We start from the raw sequence: 17781 nt of genomic DNA, 5'->3' as shown, positions 1-17781 counted from the left end.
GCCACTGCTACTTAATGCGTTTTATTGATTTGCACATGTCAGTTTACTAAATTGCTTTCCTCTCTCCACCCCCTCACATCCCCCTCCCGCCCCCCCCCCCCCCAGCCCTTCTATGAGCCACGCTGCAGCTGGAGTAATTTCACTTCGAGAAGTTCATTCATGTGCTAATATCTGGTATTTTGAATGGATCTCACTGGCAAACCTTCCACAAAGCAGAGTATCAGTTAAATCATAGAAATAAAGATTTTTCTAAGAAAGAATAATAAAAATAAGGCTCTCAAGGGCTGCTGGCCAGGAATGGCAAATGTTTCCTCGAGGCTCTGGCCGCATCTGCTGGTTTTGTTTTGTTTTGTTTTGTTTCAGCTTCTAGGAACTTTATTTTCCTTCCATTCCCCCCTTAGCTCGGGACCACTCAGTGGTGGCTCCAAATCACTTGGTGGCCTGTTCTGTGGAAACTGCTGACCAGTCCTCAGTGGCTGGCTGGGCGCCCCTGTCCTCAGTGGGAAACTGCTGGATAGGTACAGAGGGCACCTGCACACCCTCAGACCAATCTGCCACCTCTGGCTGAGCAGCAGTGAACTCAGGAGCTGGTGAGGTCCATTCGCCCTGGAATTCCTCCTTGGCCACGGCCTTCTCAGCAGCAGCCTGCTCCTCCTCCTCCTCAGTCTCCTCTGGGTCTCTGTAGAAGTAGAGATCAGGCATAACCTCCTATGGGTGCTCACAGGAGATAGTGCCACACATGCGGAGTACTTCCGGGGCCAGCATCCACCACATCAGACCCACTGAGTGAGCTGCCTTGTTGTTGCATGGGATGGCAATGTCCACATAGCGCAGAGGAGAATCTGTGTTACACAGAGCAACGGTGGGCAGGTTGACTTAAGAGGCCTCTGTGAGGGGCTGGTAGTCAGCCCTGGGGTCAGCCATCACTAGAAGCCATGGCTCCCTGAGGGCTGCTTGGATCTGGTTGGTGAAGGTCCCAGGTGTGAAGCGGCCAGCAATGGGAGTGGCTGCAGTGAGTGGCAGCACGGCTCACTGGCCAGTGTTCCTGGAGGAGATGACGCTGACGTCAGCAGGGTTCTCAGTGGCAACAATAGCCCAAGCTTCAAGCAACAGCTTCTCCCAGGTCCTCTTCAGATTTATGATGTAGACACCATCACTGTTCCTTTTGTAGATGTATTGCTCCATCTGAAAGTCAAGGTTGGTGCCACCTAAGTGCGTTCCTGCAGCAAGGAAGTTGAGGACATCCTCCTCCTGCATCTGCAGGACATCAAGGGCTCTGGACATTGTGTAAGTTTCCCTTTAAGCTACAACGAGACTTAAGAACAACGCCATCTGGACCCATCCCTGGGCAGCTCAGAAAGGGGCATCTGCTGGTTTTAATAGCTACCCTCTATAGGCTGTTCTGGCTTGCATAGACACATGGTTTTCAGTCACTTTAAGAAATCTGTCTTCTGAGACTCTTTCTAATCACCAAAGAGAGTTTTTTTTTTTCTTTCTCAAGTTATATTTTTATTAAGGAACTCTTCGCAAATGTTAAAGACTACTCAAATATGCTTGTGTGAGCAAACCATGTGATCCCAGGCGTCATCCACCTATCTGCAGTCACAGTTCCAGGACGGAAGGTGGAGGTTATGTCATTAATGCAACGTTCACACTAGTGACCAAAGGGAAGACACAGGACAGTCTGAAATGCCAATAAGGCTTTGGTCGGGTCTGGAGTCTGGGGAGACATGGCCACCTCAGACACCCGAACTGGGGGTGGTTACCAGGACTACAGACAGCATAGCTTCAGAACCCCATCCTGGGAACAGGCTTACCAAAGGACGATGTCTGGGACCACCTGGGCTACCCACAGAAGCACATTTGAGTCTTTAGCATCTGTGAGGACCTCCTTAAAGTCACAAGCTTCTTGTTAGACAAGTAACCGGAGGATTTTGATCACTGAATGAGAAACTTACTGATTGCAAGTTTAGTTGGGGCTTGAATATTGGGAGGAATTTTGCACCATTATTTCCTGTGGTGCAAAACAACAACAAGAACAAAAATCCCAACTAAACAAAAAAACAAAACTCAACATAAATTCAGTAGACCAAAGCAAAGTAGTCAGCCTGGCAAAGCCTCATATTTCCTGAACTTTTCTCTTCCCTTTGAGCTAATTTGCCAATCATCTTAGAGTGTGACGTCACCACCAACCCCAAGGATAAAAGATTGGAGCCCTTTTGGCTCTGGTGTATTCTGCGGCATTCAAATTTTAAGGCATTCCTTGGTCTTGTTCCCTTTCAGGATGAGTCACAGGAACCAGATTTGCCTTTCTACCACAAGCAACCAGGAAACTGGACAAATCCTTTGGGCCACTCTTCACAGACATTGGTTAGAGGAGCTCAGAGTCCTGATGCTTAGGTACGTTTCACTACCAACCGCCGCTTGGTCACACTGAGAGTTTTCAGACCACAAGGCAAGAAGGAGAGTAGATTTACTGAGAGGGAGGCTGGAAGGCTGAGGAGCCTGGAAGTTAAAAAAAAACTGCACCTTTTGAAAGGGAAGACACTATGCAGAAATGAAGCCGCACCGGTCTGCGAGCATCGACCCCTGAGTCTTTGCCAGCTACTAGGCTACACATGCTCAGCATAAGAGATTTCACAAGCCAGAGAGCCGCATGGTCAGGGCCTTGCAAGTTCACAGAGCAGGAGACTGCTCAGCCATTAGCCAGTCAGCTAGGAAGCTCTCCCTGCTCACCCAAGGTGTTTGGTCAAGTTCATAGAAAATTGAGCAGCCTCTACAATAGAACTGTACAGCGCATGCGGCACAGAAAAGCCAAGAGACAGGTCTGGATAGAATCCAGTGGAAAGGCAAGTGGCTTGTTTGTCAAAGCAAATTCAATAACATTTAAAGGAAAACAAGCACTCAGACATCCAACAGCATTACATCCTAGCATCTGGAATCCACGGGATGAGAAAAACCACCAGACTTGCCACAAAGAAGAAGAATGCAACCCACAATCAGAAGGAAAAAAAAAAAAAAGTCAGTGTATAGACAGAGGCAACTTCTGCAGGTAGAACTAGGAGAGAAAAATACGATAATGGAAGAGATCTCCCCACCCACCCCACCTCTCACCCCCTACCCCCACCCTTCCCCCTGCCCCCACCCTCACCCCCCTGCCCCCACCCCCCTCACCCCCCTACAGAGACACTTGCACACTCGTGTTCCTTGCTAGTTACAATGGCTGGGAAATGAAATCAGCCTAGATGCCTACTGACCGGGTGAGTGGAAAATAAAAAGGTACACACGTACACCTGGAATTCACTGGGCTACAAGGAAAAATGAAATTTGCAGGAAAATGAATGGATCTGGAAAATATACTGAGACAACCCAAGCTTTCCTGCCCGCCACCCCCCCCCAAGCAAGTGCCACTGTGTTGCTGTGATAAACACCTTGACCAAAGCAACATGGAGGAGGAAAAGGTGTGTGTGTGTGTGTGTGTGTGTGTGTGTGTGTGTGTGTGTGTGTGTGTGTGTGTTTTCCAAGATAGGATTTCTCTGTAGCCTTGTGTGCCCTTGGTCTGGATTTGTAGACCAGGCCTCAAATTCTCAGCGATCCTCCTGCCTCTGCCTCCCTGAGTGCTGGGATTAAAGGTGTGCACCACCACAGCGCAGGCTGAAAGGGCTTATTTGGTTTACAGATTACACTCTGTCCTTTAGGGAAGTCAGGGCAGGAATTTAGCCTGAACCCGGGACAGGAAACGAGGCAGAGAGTCCAGAAGAACACTACTTATTTCTCCTGGCATTCAGATGCTTTCTTACACGACCCAGGATGAGCTTCTCACAGGTGTCACTCCTCTCCACAGTGGCCTGGGCCCTTCTACACTAGTTAGCAATGGAGAAAACTCCCACACAGACACGCCCGCAGCCCAGTCTGATGGAGGCAGTTCCTCGGTTGCCTCTTCCCAAGTGTATGAAGTTGGAAATCAACATTAGCCACCGGGAGACACAGATTCTCTCTCATCCATGGATCTTAGCTTATGGTTTTACGTTTGTATGTTGAATTTGGACTGTCTGCAGAGGTCAGGAAGTCAGCACAGGGGTCCCCTGAGATGGGGGAGGGGCTGGGAGAGGGGAACCCTAGTGGAGGAGGAGGCTAATAGATGTGCAAGTCGTGAGGGGCAGCTTTTGAGCAGGCATGGAAGTGTCGGGCAAAGGGTTGTAGGACAGGTTAACCCAAACTAAAGATGAGTGAAAAAGCCTTATGGAAACTCACCACTTTGTAAGCTAATTTTAAGAAAACTAGAAAGGAGTTTGAATGGAGGTACCCTGCATACGTTATTAAATGAAAATCCTAATTTTAGATGTGGGATACCTCCCTACAAGCCCCCCCCAAGAAGACCCCCCAAACAACACAGGCTTTTCCCATTGCTCTTGGCTGCCCACCTGGCCAGATGGTAAGACCCAGCTGGGGAAGACATGCAAACTTGGGTTGCAGGTCAAAGAGAAGTGGAGCTGGGACTGACCCAGGGACTTCCTTCCAGCCAGAAGGTACAGCACAGGCTGCTGGGAGAAGAGATATTAGTGTTCTTAGCACAGGGTGGACCCTGCATGCCATAATCCAGACATCCAAGCAAGGGAAGCCTATTGGTGAAATAAGGGCAGTATCCGTAAGGGGGGAACAGCTGCTTTCTGACTAGATTTAAGGTCTGCTTCACAGGAGGGAATTCATGCCTGGTACTTTAAACCTGGTCAAAAGCTTATTGGGGGGGAGGAAGGTCAGAAGCCCGATTGGGTAACCTAGTCCCGTTGTTTAGTCGGAAAGGTTGTCAAACTGCCTTCCAAAGATTTGTCCTTGTAGATCGATTAATGCTGCTTTCAGCTTTGGTCAGAGTAGGTTCGTTTTGCAGCGGGTCGTGTTAATGTCGAGACTCACAACTTGCGTAAGCATGTGACTAAGTGACGCCAGGCGCTCACTAAAGGGCTGCTACCTACGCTGACCTCCCTTATCAAGGGCCCAGGGAGCACTGCAGAAGGCAGGGAGCACTGGAGAATGGAAGGCTGTCTTCCAAACACGACATGCCTTGTGCCGTCATGAACTCATAGCAGCTCTGGTTACGCAAGCAAGACCTGCGTGCGAGAAGCACTCGCAAGGCCCCACCCCCAGCCGGAATGGGAGAGTCACTTTTCTTTAAGGATGTGGCCACTGCTAAGACTGCCCATGTGCCGACAAATGAAATGGTCTGATACCCATGTATACTCGGGCAGCAGCAACTGGACTCAGTGTGGAAGAGTGGGGGTGGGAAGGGAATGGGGGGAAGGTGTCAGGGGAGGGGGAGGGGAGACAGGAAAGGTGGAATGGAATGGGGTTGGTTATTATCAAGTTATATTGTTTACATGTATGAAACTGTGAAAGAGTGGACAATCTATTTTTAAATTACTCATAAGAGTGCTGGGGTTTTTATTTTAATATAAACTCTGGGACAAAACCTATTTCTAGAAATAAAGGGGGATATCTGTGATGATTCAGGAAATAATTTACGGAGAGATATGAAATCCTAAGTGTGTGTCCTCAGTATCAGAGCTTTAGAATACACAAAGCAAAAAATGACATCGAAGAAAGGAAAACAGATGCGCAGTTATGGCTGGTCTTGGGAACAATGCTCTCAGAAACTAAACAACAGTCCTCAGCAATAAAGTCCACCAACTCAGTACTGGGCGGCCTAGTCAAAAATGTTTGTAGAATATTCCACCCAAACATATCGAAATACATGTTCAACTGTATGTCTTTCTTTTAATCACCAAAAACTACATCATGCACTGGGACCATAAAGTAAATATCAAAGTATAGAAAGGGATTAAGATCATGATGAGTGCGTTCCCTGACTCTTGAGGGAATTAACTGCAGAATCAGCGCAGATAGACATTGCCCTCTAGACACACAACCAGCTCTAGTGCTCCTCTCTGGCTCTGGAAAGGATACTTTGTGCGTTACTAGGACTTTCTTCAAGCAGGGGCTTTGAAACTGCTAGTCCGTGCCCACAAGTTCACTTCCCCCTTCCTGTGGAGCGTCTCTTCTCTCTGAGGGAGAGTCATGAGGCCCGTCCTCCTGCTGGCCACAGAGCTGGTGCCCAGTGCTAATGATAGCCTAGAAATCTGATGTGAAGACTTGATAGTCCACGGTATCCAGGCCCAGCCTTGGCTGCCTGCACTCTCCTCGCTCCTCTCTGCAAGCAGGTCTCAGAAGCAGCAGAGTCCCAAAGTCCTTTGTCCCTAGCCAAGAGCTATAGCCTAGACATGAAAATAAGCAGCCCTCAGAGCGACGTTGCTGGCTTAGGTTCCTCAGGAGAGGCCTGCAGGGACTCATAGCGTCCACCTATTCTGCTCACCTTTTTTTGTTAGCTTTCATGGACTTGGGTTTATTAATTTATTTCAGAGGACCCAGAACGCCTCCTGAAACTTGCTGGCTTTTTAACTTGCTGGGTTTTTAACCCGCTTTCATAGGTAGCAACGGACAGAAGCAGATCCTGGGGAGAGGGCACAGACTGAAGTAAGGAAGGCGCAGCAGAAAATAAACTGAACAGGAGACAGCCACAGCGCAGTACAGTGTCCTTGGAAGCTGCCGTGCCACGCTCTGCTTTTGACTTGCTGTGAGATGTCCTGGGAGTTTCTATTATCTCTGAGCCTCGGTTTCCGTGCTTAGAGGATGGACACTGTACACCTTGTCAGGCGGGCCCTGAGCGCAGGAAGCAACACACATGCATACTTCACCACACACACATTCTTACCTTATTTAATCAGAGGGTACTTGTAAAATACCTGCTATCCCTAGGATGTAGTAAGTTCACAATAAACAATACGAAATAAGCATAAAGCCTTGGCCTTGGAGCAGGGGGTGCCCTTCACAGAAGGAGAGGGGCCGAGGGAATCCGAGCAAAGACACTTTTCAAACGTTCGCTTAGGATCAAGGGAGGGAGGATAGGAACTTAAAACGAGCAGGCTTCTTTAAGAAAATTGGAAAGACACTCTGCATTGCCTTTTTTTTTTTTCTTTTTTTTTAAATAAACAACTTGCTGTCACCTCGGTCTTCTTGGAGGAAGAGGTAACTTCTTCCCAATGACTTCTCATAGAAAGCCCATCTTCTCTTCAAAGCAGAGACATCTCTGTTCCTCCGCTGTGGTGTCCCCTTAAGATAAACAGGGTGCTTAGAGCTCACTACACACTCTGTTGCCTGCATGCACATTCTAAATATAGTAGACAGATGATTGCTTAATTTAGCTAGCAATGGCAGATTGTTGACAAAGGATCCCTGCTGGGTTCCAATGCCTCGGAACGTGGCGTTTCGGAAGCAAATCATATCTGAAGAAATGACTAACAATGCCATTTGCTTCATATAGTGACATAATATTTAGCTCTGTCACGAGAGTCTAATTGCTTTATTTTTACAATGTTAGTGCTCTATTGATAAATATAGATTACCTGGATCCAGTGAGTCCTGCAGCAGTGGGCACAGCGCTTGAGGAATGAGGCTGTCGGATTGGGACACACAGACTCCGTGGTACCATCTGCTCTCCAACACTTGGCGACCAGGATGGTGCATATAAACACAACTGCTTCATAAGTAAGGTCATTTTCTTGACTTGCAATTTAATGACTAGACATTCAAGAAGCTTAAGCAATTAGTTTCACGCAACAACCCAAACTGCGTAAGGCCCTGCAAATGAAGTCCTGTTGCGTTCTGTTGTTTGGTCAGTGTGTTGCGGAGGACGCTGTGGGTCGGAGAGTTAACGCTGTCTGGGAGCGTGTGCTCCCAGATTTGGCCTCCTGTACTTAGCCATTGTTTTGGATGAAAGTGTGCTTCATCCCAAAGACATATGAGGATGTAACAGGGCCCAGAGAACCCTGCTGTACTTGGCTTAAGCAAAATGGGACACGTCTGGGGTTAGTTAGTACTGGACAGTCCCAGTGTTTGATGACTGAACCTATCTGGGCCTCTCCTTTGTCCCTGAGCTGTACTTTCCTCATCATTGGTCCATGGGTATATGGGTGCCCATGGGCTACCCTGGGACAGTTAGACTTCCCAACAAAGAGAAAATGCATCATCTCCTTAGGGACCGAGGAAGGCCTCTCACAGGACTCTGTCAGGGAATAGGATTAAAAAGCTCTCTTTGACCATGCCCGGGTTCCCTATTCATTCTTTATGTGAGGGCTTTAGACTACTAGAGCCACAGGGGACCAACTAGGCCATCATGGACCCATTCAGGGGTGATCCTTGAAGGAGAAGCTGCTAGGTGGGCAAAGGAGATAGCACCTTGCCTCAGCGAGGTAAAGAGGCACAAGCAGTGTCTCACAGCACTATGGGGCTCCCTGATGAAAAGGGTGGATGCAGAATTGCCTTAAGAGGGAGAGCTGCAAAGTAGAGCTTTAAAGATGGGCAGGCAAAAAAATTATGTCTATGAATTTCTCTTGTATAAAAATATTTTTTAAATGTCCCAGCAGTCCCATAATTACAAAGCTAATCAGTGGAGACAATACTGGCCTCTAGAAGAATTATTCTGTGAATAAAGCATTGTCTTTCTAAGCCCCAAGGTCAGGGAGCATGCCTAGTATAGCGCTTTCCCTGGACGGAGCCAAAGCTGGTGTGTTCATGAAGGTCTGGACTTTTCTTGTACTTCTAAAATTCTTGCTTCCGCTTCAGCCTTGCCTGACCTGTGTGTAGGTATCGGGGTGAGCTCATCCCCAGGCATCCCAGAGCTTTTCCTAGTACACACTGCACAGTGTCTCTCAGGCTATAGTCTTAATTCATTCACTTGATTACATTTCATGAGACAATATCATACCTTTGCCATTAATAAAATACAAAGTGTATTTATACCTCAGGTCATTTCCAGAAAATAAAGTCTCCATTCTAGTAAGAAGCCAATGTTGTAAACCGTACCATCAAAAGGTTCCCCTAAGTTACATACTGTCCTGATATCTAAACAGATACCTGGGACCAAAGCAGATAGTTAAAGAGCTGTGTGCTCTGACCGGAAGGAGTTCAAGGCTTCCCTGGAGCTTCTTCTACTGGAGAGAACTTGGAAGAACTGCCATCAGTTGCTATGTTAGCTTTCCATTACTATAACCAAGTGCCTGAGACAATGAACTTAGAAGGAGATAAGGGTTATTTAATCCACAGTCTGAAGATCGCAGTGTAAGACTAGATGAACTCATTGCTTTGTGGATGACGCCATTTGGGAGATATTGCATGACAGTGACTGGGACTTCCTAATGGAGCAAACTGCTTAGTCAGGAGACAAGAGAAGGGAGCAGGAGCCCGAGTATTACAATCTCCCTCAAGGCCACATCTTTACTAATCAAGGACTCCACAGCAATCCCTACCACCTAAGACTCCAGCGCCTTCCCAGCGGTGTCATCCAGAGACCAAGTTTTTATTGGCCTCAGGTCTTTGGGAAACACTGCTCTGAGCCATGGTGGCTGGGTTGGAGTGTGCATCTCAGAATCTGCCACTTGGGGGCGCTCTCTAGCAGGGTTCTCTTACTAAACTACGTTTTCTCTTAACAAGACAAAGGCAGAGGTGGGGGTGGGGGCAATCAGAAAACGGCTATTTTTATTTGTTTCTTTCCTCTCCCTTAAACAAACCTGTTGGAATTTTTGGAATTTTTTTTATGATTTGTTTATTATACAGTATTCTGCCTGAATGTACACCTGTACTCCAGAAGAGGGCACTGGATCTCATTGTAGATGATTGTGAGCCACCATGTGGTTGCTGGGAATTGAACTCAGGACTTTTTGAAGAACAGACAGTGCTCTTAAACACTGAACCATCTCTCCAACCCTGGACTTTTTGGATCTTTTAGAGACCATTTTCCATCTTTGACTTAACATGGGAGGTCAGAGAGGATTAGCAGTGGTGCATAGCAGAAACTATTTTTATACTTTATATTTTATACACTTTATAGTATATAAAATATATTTATATGTACAATATAAAATATAACACACACATGTATATACTATATTTTATATCCTTATATTAACTTTTGTTTTAGAAGAGTTTTTTTCTATTTTCTTAATTTTATTTACTTTAAATGCACCTTCAACCATTTTGTACAGTTAGGGTATAAATGAGTCCCTTTAGTAAAGCAACATACCTGACATCTATTTAAAAGACTTTATAGACTGGCACCATAGGATATATTTTTTGAGCCCTCTCTGGATTTTCTCACAAAAGTCTTAATGGTAAAATTAAGATGCTTTGTGTGATGAAGTGTTTAACTGGTTCTCTCAGCAACGTCTAGGAGGAGATAGTGTGAGCACCTGTGTAAGAATTTGTCCAGAGAGCTCCTGGGGTGCTCCTGGGGTGAGGTCCTCGCTCCTGTCACTTGAGTCATTGTTTCTGAATACTACATAATTTGGGAGAGATGGCCCATTCATCCAGAACTCAACTCTAACCCAAAATTCTTGTGAGTAAGTTCCTGGAAGGGCTTCTAGTGGGATATCCCCAACATTTCATTCCTATTGCTGGGAAAGGATCCTATACACTTCCATGAAAAGTCCACCTGTAGGTTGATGCTGCACTGGAGACTGACTTGGTTTGGATGTTTTAGAAACCCAAGCTCTAACTGACACACATAATTAAGGGAAAAAAAAAAAAAAAAAATCATGAGAACAGCCCAGAGTTGAGGCGCGTCTCTGGTAAGAGCTGATTCAGAAGGTTGACAGTGTCACCAGTGTCACCAGTGTCACCAATGTCATATCCCTCCAGTCACTCTCCTCCTCTGCTGTGCCTCCGACAGTTCTGCAGACTGTTTTCCTCGTTGCTGCCAGATGGGAAGAAAAGAAGAAATACATATTTCAAGTATACAGAGAGGGTTGGAGAGAAAGATAAAGTAAGCTCATGTTACCATTACCATTAGAATTTTGGGTGAATCACTTCAGTTTGTTTGTCAGTCCACAGAGGCAGAATTAACTGTATCTTTGCTATCTTTGACCTTCCTGCATGGTGCTGTGCCCGCAAGAAAATCTTGCCATGGTGGCATATGCATGAAGCCCCGCCTGCTCTGCAGGCTGATGGGGGACAATGCAATTTAGACACCGATCTAGGCGACACAGGCAAAATAGTGAGGTTCTGTCTCAAAGATAAAATTCCTAGACGCGGTGACAATCCTGGAATTTTGGTTTCTTTAAAGAAAACACAAAAACATTATACGAATGTGCTTTCGTTTTAACGCCAGGTAAAGGGATGTGGGGCTGTTTCTGACTGCAGCAGCTGACTCCTGCTTCAGTGGAGGCACAGATTTGCTAGCGGCAGATAATCTCTGAGATTGTGTGACATTTGGAATTCTGGGAACTTTTCAGAGGGTACATAAATGCAAGGGGCCCCAGAGGTGGTGGTGGTGGTTGTTGGTCATTTAGCAGGTTGATTGAAGTTTATTAGTAATCGTGCTCAAAGAAGAAACAAAAGAAAAGAAATTAGATTTAGGGCTCGCTCTCTCTCTGTCTCTCTCTGTCTCTGTCTCTGTCTCTGTCTCTCTCTCTTTCTCTCTCCTCTCTCTCGTTCTCTCTCCTCTCTCTCTTCTCTCTCCCTCCCCCTCTCTCTCCTCTCTGTCTCTGTCTGTCTGTCTGTCTGTCTGTCTCCTTTCGCTCCTTCTTTCTCCCCTATCTAGTGATAGGAGGTGAAACAGGAGACAGGAGGGGTGTGGAGATAAAAGGTGGGAGAAAGAAGACCCCACAAGTAGCAAAGACTATCACACCTAGAGACAAGCAGGCAATGGAAGATGACCCCAGAAGGATAAGGGTCACAAAACATCACAGAGACAATAAAAGCAGCCCAACTCTTTACATTAGTGCAAATGAAGGAGCAGAAGACTTGCCTGCAGGCTAGAGACAGGGCTCAGTTGATTCAGCGCTCGCCTAGCATGCTTAAAAGCCCCACATGAACCAGAGAGCGCTGTGGCCCATATCTGTAATCCCAGCACTCAGGAGGTGGAGGTGAGATGTTTCAAGTCACCCTTGGCTACACAGTAAGTTTGAGGGGAGCCTTGGCTACCCAAGACTACCTCAAAACTGCAAGAAACAAAAATGAAGACTCTCAATAATGTTTTCTAAGGGAGCTGATAGCAGATTGCCTTGAAGGCAAGGGGCATCATCACAGGCCACACTCAGTTTATTAGTGACCGGCCACTGCTGGATGAAAAGGGGAGGTGACCAGCTAAGTACCCGGCTACTGAGACAAAGCACAGAGATGCTGTTTTTGTGTTGGGTACAAACCAGGAAAGGTGATGGCCAAGACATCAGTATAAAGCAGCAACAAGAGGGTACACGTCACGCAGCCTCTATTTGGCGTTGGATTCAGAGGCCCTCCAATGGAGAATGAGTCACTAGGTCTGGGCTGGCTTGTTAGACTCAGCTTTATATCGGGGCCTTGGAAGTTTCTGTTGGTGCAAACAACACAGCTGGCTATAAGCTGTAAGAGAGCCCTTAAAACAAGCCCTCCCTCCTCCCGTTCCGTCTAATTGCAAGGTCCCAACAGGTCTTTGCCTTTGCTCCAAACATGGGGGGGGGGGGATGCAAATTCTTCAGTGTAGTCACCAGACCTGGCCTTTGAATGGAAGGATAAGCATCCTTTAAATTCATTTTGCAAAATTGCCTCTATTGATTGTCTCTCCTTGGGGCCTATTCTCCTCAAGTATTATCCTAACCTCTGTATTTGACGATGAGGGCTGCATGAATAATAAAATCTCCCAGGAGAAAACAAGTTCATGTTTTTGCCATTTATAAAGTGTATTGTTGTTGCTATAAAAGCACTGTTTTATAGCCAGAACTGTTGGCAGAGCCCGTGATGGGGACTGCCAGAAAGATGCTGTGGACTTCCTTCCTTCTTTGTATAGCTTTCCCTTCATATAAAGCACTAGCATGCTTCCTTCCTGTGTGTGTAATAATTGCTCCCCACCATAAATATCTAGGATACCTCTTAACAAGGTGGGCAAGAGTCTGCAGAAAGATGTGCAAAGCAATGTCTACACTCGCGTCTCAGTTTTGTCTTGCTCAGCTTAGGAAGCACTTAGCTGTTCTTTAGCACAGGTTTTCCCGAACAGGTCTTTTTAATCCAATCTCCCTGGCTGGCCTTGAACAGGCTGCCCTTGCCGAGTGCTTTGGGAACTTTGGAGTTGTGTGTCTCAGGTCTGGAGAAGACACAGGATGTTAGATGGAGGGAGGGAGGGAGGGAGGTGGTTGGAGGTCCTGGAGATCAAAATGTGTCTTGAGAAAGTATGTGCCTTGTATTAAGGTTCACTTATTTTATTAATAACGTTAGGGTTGCTTTGTTACTCAAAAACCACCAAGACAGGATTTACTTTTCTACTTTGTTTGTTTGTTTGTTGTGTTGCGTGTCCTAAGAGCTCTCTGATGAGTGTTATAAAATTGAACACAGGCTTTGGAAGACAGGCTGAGGATGGAACCCCATTTTGGAAGGAAGCAAGAAACAAAGGTCCACAGGGAAGCCAAGCAACTTCCCTGTGGCATCTCTTTTCCCAGGAGCCTAAACACTTGAGCCCTAAATTTACGAGGCTACATAGGAGCAACCTCCCCATAAGATTTAAGATATTCAGCTTGGCCAGTGACGGGATGGATGGTGGCTTCTTATTTGGACAACCAAGAATTCTGAGCTCTTTCTTGAAATCTCTGTTTCTTGGATCTGGAAGAAAAGGGGGGGGGGGGAGCTCAGCTCAGTGGCAGAGTATTTAGCCATATCAAGTTCTGCTTATAGCTCCCTTTCAAGACCAACCATCTTGTCTACTTTGGCTATCAACTTATTCAAGGAGACAAAGACAAACTGTTAAGGGCTCTTCAATGACTCCACAAGAGAAAACCAAGCCAGATTTCCCTCTTTGCTTGTGGTCTGATCAAAAGATTTTCCTTCTTATTGAAACAAGAGAGGATCATCCATCTTTCTGGAGGAAAGGGGAAAAAAAAAAAAAAAGGACTTTTTTCTATTCTCAGGCTGAAGGCCAGTATGGAATGTCAGACAGAACCAGCAAGCCAGGCCAGATAAGACTTTTCCAGGCTAGCCATCACTAGAATAAAGGCCCAGCAGCGTTATTGATCCTAATCTTGAAGACAGGTTGAAAGGGAGAGGAGAGGTCGCCACAACACAGGCAGATTTGAAAGAGGTGAGATGCGTGGATGAAGTGACAGACGCAGGGAGAGAGAAAGCAGCCATCACCGGCTAGCTGGAAAAGATGCCTAAAGCTAAAGACGGGTAGGATGTGACCTGAAGAGCCCCGGAGGTGCCTTCTATCACCAGAATCAAGGAATGGGACTGGAAACCAGTGCGCTTGGCTCTCCGAGCTGAGAAGACAGGATCCATCTCCAGCCAGAGTGAGTCATAGAAGCAACCACATGCTAAGCCCATGAAAGTGATGTCACCTTCAGGACTGGCAGAGCCAGCTGGCCTCCTGAAATGCTGGTCCATGTTCGTCAGGCCAGCACTCTCTCTCTCTCCGAGTTTTAATGTTTCCCCCTGCCCTGCTGCCCTTCTCACTTTACAAGCTTTCCTCCCGAATTGTGCAGATATCAGCACGCGCAGATCTACACGAGGAGCAACGACGAAAGTCAGGCGCTTAATTTTTCTCTATAACTTAATTAGTGTCACCGTGCTCCTGAAGGGGCAGGAACAATTTCCGTCATTTCCTATCCATCTTGGGCCCTCCCCCACCCCCTCAGTTCCAAATTTCTGTCCTTTTCCCAGCAGTCTAGATTTCTCTCCCTCTTTCCTTCCCAAATCCTCAAAGCTAAGAGCCAGTCTGCCTTGACCTCCCTCACACAGGCCAGGCTGGAGACTGAGCAGAAGCCCTGCCCAGCAGATTATTCCCTTACACCTACACTCCCCAGGTTTCCTTCCCCAGGACCAGCTCAACACAACACACCTGTGCTGGTCACTCCCTTCTCCACATTGCTTGGGGGCTGCAGGTGGGTGGTGCTCACACTCTGCACCCTCCACTATTGACTATAAAGCCTTGATCTTTTGAGGTTAGTTTCAGCACAGGGGATAGGAAGCCAAAGCTCAGAAACATCTCTAAGGATGGTAAGTGTCCTTCTTCAGAGCTCTGAGCCAAGGGTAAAGCTCAGAAGGAGCCAAACATGGGAGGGACTGGGGCGGGGCCAGGGGTTGGTTAATACTCTGAAAGAGTATCTTGTTGAAACTCAAAGGTCCATGCATTTTAGCCCAGCCTCATTATTTATTTGTCCTGTCACACCTTTTGTTTTTATGAGGGCCAACTTGCCTTATTTATCTCAGCCCTTTATCCCTGAGAGCTGCCACCTATGCCCCACCCGCCTCTCTAGTCTAGCCCTTCTTTCACACACTCTCACAAGGAGTACATACTGCCATGACTAGAGCCGCAGGCGCTGCCCTGTTGATGGCTGTGGATACATTTCAACAGCGGTGCCCCACATCTCACCCAAGGCTCCTGCCAGAAGGAATGAGCCACAGAAAGTGAAGGTGGCTCATTTTGACTTGGACATTTTAACGACAACTAGCCATGTATAAATCTTTATGCTTATAAACCCTTTTAAGTGACAGTCAAATGTACATAATATGAAAGTTGCTATTTCGGCTATTTTTCTTAAAAGATGTATTAGGAATATTCACTTTTTGACTCCTAATAACATTCCACTATGCCCGCATAGACCAGTGTCTCACTCAGCCGTCATCAGAGAAGCTTGCCCCCCTGCAGTAGAAAGAAACTGATACAGAGACCCACAACTGAACAATGTGCAGTGAGAGACCTTGGAACACTTGGTCCTACATGGGATGTTTCCATCAAATCCCTCCCCTCAGGGCTCAGGAACTATGCAAAAGAGGAGGCAGAGAGATGTTTAGAGCCGCAGAGGATTGAGGGAACAGTATCTTCCAGACACAACAGGATTGACACATGCATGAACTCACAGAGACTGGTGGTGTGCACAGGGCCTGCACATGGCTAAGCCAGATGGGGTCGCAGCACTGACAGGGGAAGGACACATGAGGTCTCATCCCTAACCAAGAAGCTGTCTCTAATTGACAATTACTCACAAAGGAAAAATTAGTTTCTTCCAATGGAGTCTCACAGGGTGTAAAAATCACACTTAATGTCCAGCATTAGATGGCCAACACACACAATTTTAATGATATTTTTGTTTCATATTGTCTTGAGGAAAAAAAGGGCATTTAAAAATTATTATTATTGTTGTTGTTGTTGTTGTTATTTTGGGTTTTTTAGACAGGGTCTCTCTGTGTAGCCTTGGCTGTCCTGGGCTTGCTTTGTAGACCAGGCTGTCCTGGAACTCACAGCGATCTGCCTGCCTCTGCCTCCTGAGTTCTGGGATTAAAGGCGTGCACCACCACGCCAGACTCAGAAGAGGCCTTTTTTAACCTTATTGATTTTTGCTTATATATTATGGTTTCAGGCATTTTGTTTTTATGGGGATTGTGTTTCTCCTTTTTCTCTTTTTGTTTGTTTTACTTTGGTTTCTTTTTTTCTAAAAGAAAGAAAGAAGATGAGGAGTTTGCAGGATGGGGGAAATGGGGAGGATCTGGGAGGCGATTAGGGAAACTGTGGTCAGAACATATTATACAAAAATTTTATTTTCAATTTTTAACGGAGAATATTCACATTGCTGAGCAGTTCTCACCACTAGGATCTCTTTAACCATTCCAGCACACCAGACAGTACCTATGAAACAGTCAACCACTCCCTGCCCTCTCCCCAGCCGCTGCTACCTCCTGCCTGGGAATTCGACTGTTCTGTGAACCCCCTACTAGTGTAATTGCACATCTGTCTTCCGGTGGCTTATTTCACTTAGCACAGTCTTTTCAAGTGTGTCAGCGTGTGCAGCAGCTGTCAGAATCACCTTCTTTTTGTTTATTCTTCATCAATGGAGACTTGGGATGTTTCTACCTTTTGTCTATTAGGAATAAAGATGGTGTCAACGTGGATCACCTACATGTGTTCAAATCCCGCTCTCACTTCTAGGAACAGACTAGATTGCTGTTTCAGGCAATAATCCCGTGTTTAACGCCATACTGTCTCCCCACAGCCCTGGCGTTTTACGTCACCAGCGGCAGTGCCCATGGGTTCCTGTTTCTCTATACTCTCGGCAGTGTTTGCTCTTTGCTGGTTTGTTTTGTTAGAATCATTCTACTGGGTGTGGAAAGGCATTTCTCTGTGGCTTTGCCTGCATCTCCGGAATGATGAGAAAACATCTTCTCCTAAGCTGATCTGCTATTTGCATATTTGATGGTTTTACATCTGGGCTCTTTTGCCGTTGCTCACAAGTAGGGTTTCTTTTTATACTCTACACATTAGTCTTTAATCAGGCACATAACCTGAAAATATATGCATTCTTATGAAGTTTTGTTTACTTTTGTCTGGGTGCATTTGTGCTTGCGTGTTTATGTGTACCGCATGAGTGCAGGCGCCTGAGGAGTCTACTGGGCATTGGATTCCCCCAGAAGTGGAGTGACAGGCAACTGTAAGCTGCATAATGTGGGCATGAGGAACAAAACTCAGGTCTCCTTAGGAGCAGTGAGTGCTCTGTGCTGCTGAGCCATCGCTCCAAACTCCAATAGCTACACTCTCCTCAGGTAACTGCCTTGCAAATATTACCTCTCCATTCAAGGGACTGGTTGCCTTTTACACTTCTTTGATGACGACCTTAGATACGCACAAGCTTTTAATTTTGACAAAGTCCAGTTTACTACTTTGCTGTTGCCTGTGCTGCTCCCATCCTTACTTAAAAACAGAAGGAAGGTTCAGTT

General features: G+C 46.4%; 1 pseudogene; it reads right to left on the bottom strand.

The window, feature by feature from the left end:
* Nucleotides 1-375: 375 nt before the first annotated feature.
* On the bottom strand, nucleotides 376-1284 carry LOC127207660 (40S ribosomal protein SA-like; annotated as a pseudogene).
* Between the last annotated feature and the right edge of the window lie 16497 nt (nucleotides 1285-17781).

This window comes from Acomys russatus, chromosome 24 (genome assembly GCF_903995435.1).
Source record: "Acomys russatus chromosome 24, mAcoRus1.1, whole genome shotgun sequence".
In the NCBI taxonomy this organism is placed as follows: Eukaryota; Metazoa; Chordata; class Mammalia; order Rodentia; family Muridae; genus Acomys; species Acomys russatus.
Note: the sequence above shows the minus strand (reverse complement) of the source record. Positions and strands in the feature narration are given on the sequence as shown.